A 4,226-nucleotide genomic window follows, 5' to 3' on the forward strand; every position below is an offset into this window, starting at 1 on the left:
TACGAAATTTATTAACGATGGTAATGCAGACGGTACTGCTATTTCATAATTGCCTAAATATCATTCTGAAATCCCGCCAAGACTCTCAAAGAGCGTAAAAGAATAATAAGAGTTGAGCATGATATGACTTGAATACTAGTTAGCTCCCATAGAAATATACATTGGATGTCGCCTACCCTGATGTTGTCTATTGGAAGGAATGCGTCAATAGAGCCGCCATTTTAGTACAGGGTAGCGCTCCTTTTAATTGAGCGCCATCTAGCGGTCACATAATCTAATGACTAAATATTGTGACAACTTGTTCAACTTCTTTTATAAATATATATAACTTAATATTACTTTTTTTTCTCACCACCACACTGGTCTTTTTCACAAGACAAAATTTTGTTGTTGGAAACTGTATTTTATATACTTAAATGTGACTTTTGCAGGCTAAAAGTACTTAGGTAAGAGACGTTTTACTTGATTTGGGTCATTAAAAAAACTCCCTATGATGTATGTAGCCTATACCTGCTGTAGTCAACCTTAATCCTAATGTAGGTTGCCATAAAACCAAAACAACACCCATTCTTGTCTTAGGACATCTTATTAAGCAAATTTTAAAATAACAGCAAGTTCATGACATGTTAAATATTTAGTATAATTTGCTGGTTTTAATCATACAGAATAAAATTAAGTATAGTTATGAAACAACCATAACATAACCCTTATGTCTTAGGACATCTTTGATTAACTTTTTATTACCTACCGCAAATGTTGACTAATGAAAGTACATTTATAACAACCATTTATTTGTTAGACTACTGTATTGTCAAACCATGTTGCATACAAATGCATTCAACAGACTTACATGACAGTGCATTGCTGTAGAGCAGTGATTCTCAAAGTGGGGGTCGGGACCCCCTGGGGGGTCGCGGGACAATGACAAGGGGTCGCTTGGTGATATCTAAAACTCGAATAAATTTTATTAAACTATAAGAATTACCATATTTTATTGATAACCGACAGAATATAGTTAATAGTTGCATTAAAGAAACAACAACATAAAAATAACAATCAGCCATCAGCCTTTAATTTTAAAAGCAAAATGTAATTAAATCCATAAATGACTTTAAAAAAACATTATATGGCTAATAGATTGTTGCATTTTTGTGTTGTCAATAAGCTCATGTTTATATTTGCCTATAGTTGTGTCTGCAACGTTTACATATTTACATTACAACCACCTTGAAAAATGGGGGTCGCGTGCCACTGATATGATTATTTTTGGGGTTGCGGGCTGAAAAGTTTGGGAACCCCTGCTGTAGAGGACAAATAAAACATGAGACAGGTGTTTAGAAAGAGTATAGTTTATTTAGTTTGACATGCAAACAAGACAAACTTTCAGAAAACAACCCCGAAACATTATAACGCGCACGCTCGTGAATATAACCCGCAGTTGTCTTCAATAGTCCTTCTTTGCTCAACAGCTTAGCTGAAAAAAAAAAGCAAAACATTACAACAGTCAGACAAAGAGCAAATAGCATAGAATCACCAAGAGGCGACACTCTACAATTTGGGAAACAATAACGCGCTTTTTGAATAAATTAAATAAAAACAAAGCAGCTGCTTTCCATCGCGACAGCAATGAGATCCAATGGACGGCCGATTGCCTTTACTTAAAACGGCGGAATCCGGGGCTGTTGCTCTTGGTCATTCTAAGCTCTTTGCATAAATTTAAATCATAACAGTTACCATGGTGTCTATTTCAAACTATAGTAAACTAAAGTTTGAAACTATAGTTTAAAATAGACGATGAGTGGGCCTCGCTACTCCCACCCACCATAACCCTCGCAGCGAGGTCCCACTACCGGCCCCCCGTGTTTCCCTGAGGGTCCTCGGGGGTTGTTTGTTCCCTGCCTAGGGCTCAAAGGCCGCCTCGCCCCAGGGAGTGCACAAGAAGACCGGGCGCCAGGCCGTGCCAGTATTCACTGGATGTTGCTCGGCGGCACATTTCAAGCAACAAACACGTAATATTCCTTGCGATGTTACGTTTATGTACGCAAACCACAAGGAACTACAGCACAGACGGGCCCGAGTGAAGCTTCACGAAGCGGACTTCGTGAGATCGGCGTGGCTCCACTCGTACCGTCGGTATTGAACTCACCTTGGTCAAGTACAAACAGCAACACGAGCGAACTGACAACGCTGACAGAGAGCACATGAGCTTTATAGGAATGCAGATGCAAATTTTTACAAGGCAGGTCACTGCTATCTCGTTGTCATGGCAAGCGCTGAAGAGGGCTCACCTGATTGGAGCACACAGACTCTGGAATCTGCGTCACGGCGAGTTGCCGTCTGACGTACACAAAAATATATTAAATATATTCAATATATATATTTTTGACATTTTTGGTGCTGTGTAATATTTTGGGATGCAGTGGAATATGGAGACAGATGAATATAATTGGGTATATGCCGAGCTAGTGTTGTTCCCATATACTTATAAACTTCCGCTGACCGGTTATTGTGAGTTTTTTCCATTTTATACGGTTCCTTTTACAGCATTCATGTTGTAATGTAATTAAAATACATTCAGTTAAATAAACGTTGGCATTCATTACGTTGTTCAAGCGTAAAACGAGACAAAAGGCCTTTTACTCACACTCGCCCTTCAGAATCGGCAGGGTTAAGCGCTTCCGGCGAACTGTATGCCAAAGGAAAAGTCTGCACGTTTTTAAGGTCTGTTTTCTTTAAAAATCAGCGATCTCCACTGGCTGAGTGATATCCGATATGAAGTGGTTCTCAGATTGTACTAGAAGCACTGCATTAAATTACATTTTCCCCGCCATATCTTTATAATATGAGCATTTATTTTACCCCAGTATTTTCAATGTAGCGTCTGCGCTAGCCAGGTACTGGCAAATTAAAAGTCCTATTAGCATGCTTTAGCATATACCCTAAAATCCCAGAATGTCTTTCGAAAAAGAGTACGGGTTTAACCCCGGCATCCTGCCCAAATTTACCCACTGGCCTCTGTCCATCATGGCCTCCTAACCATCCCCATATCATAATTGGCTTCATTACTCTTTCTTCTCTCTCTGTGATGTGCGGTCTGGTGATGAGGAGATTGCTATCCAATAAATACCAAACTAGCTAAATTTAATAACAATATTTCCCCTAAATGCTTATTTTGTACTCAATATGATGAAACTCTAAACCATTTATTTTGGGAGTGTACTTACTGTAAAGTGTTTTGGGTTGACTTTTCCAATTTCATTTAAAAATTCTTATTTCCAAACTTCTGTATTTCCCCAAAAATTGTAAAAATTGTAGAATTCATTTGAATTTAACGTACATGAAACAATACATTTTATGGTCGCCATTTTAATACGCCAATGTTAGGCGTATTACCTAAAATAAATCAGTTTTGTTTGTTAAGTAAACAGTTAGGTGGTAAATATACATTGGTATGAAGTTACTGTTTATAAATATTCTGATATTTAGGGTATTAAACGTTCTTACATCGAACCCATTGAGGGGTCAAACCAAATGTGCTAAACAAATGGGTTCAGTGAGTCGGCGAGTCAATAGATTCCAGTATCGCATTCACATGATTCTCGAAAGAATCATTTTCTAAAGCCCTTCAGCTGGATTTTGAAGAAAATGTTCGGTTCAAAAGAACAAATCGACTCAGGAATTGAATCTTGCTTCTGCCTCAGGAGGTCACAACAAACGTTATCGACCAAAAATAATAAATTAAAGGTTGTTTTTCACGGTTCCTTCAAATGTAAACCTGTTTATCTATAAGAAATTGTTATCAACAAGATGCAAATTATACATAGATAGGGGGGGTCAACCTTTTCCGTAAGTTTGTGTTGGTTTCTGTAAAACATATGCGTTATAAAAATGTATTTTTAAATAACATCTAATATAATAATAAAACCTAATAAATTTTTCAGTGATTTATAAATTTAGTGTATTCTGTTCTACAGTCACCTCCGATTAGCTATTGAGGATACTGTAGGTCAAATAAATCTAATTTTACTTTGCTTTTAAGACATATGTAGATGTGATCAAGCGGTAATTAGCGGGGGTCAGACCCCCCACTCCACCGCCAAACCCCCATGTAATCCGCATATCAATGAAAATTACTTTCAACTCTATCAAGCACAGAATCGCCGAACCATTTTAAAACGTAGCCGTTCACACAAGTTCCCTTTTGTACTTTGAAACACTCGTAAACA

This window comes from Danio rerio, chromosome 25 (assembly GCF_049306965.1).
Source record: "Danio rerio strain Tuebingen ecotype United States chromosome 25, GRCz12tu, whole genome shotgun sequence".
Lineage (NCBI taxonomy): Eukaryota > Metazoa > Chordata > Actinopteri > Cypriniformes > Danionidae > Danio > Danio rerio.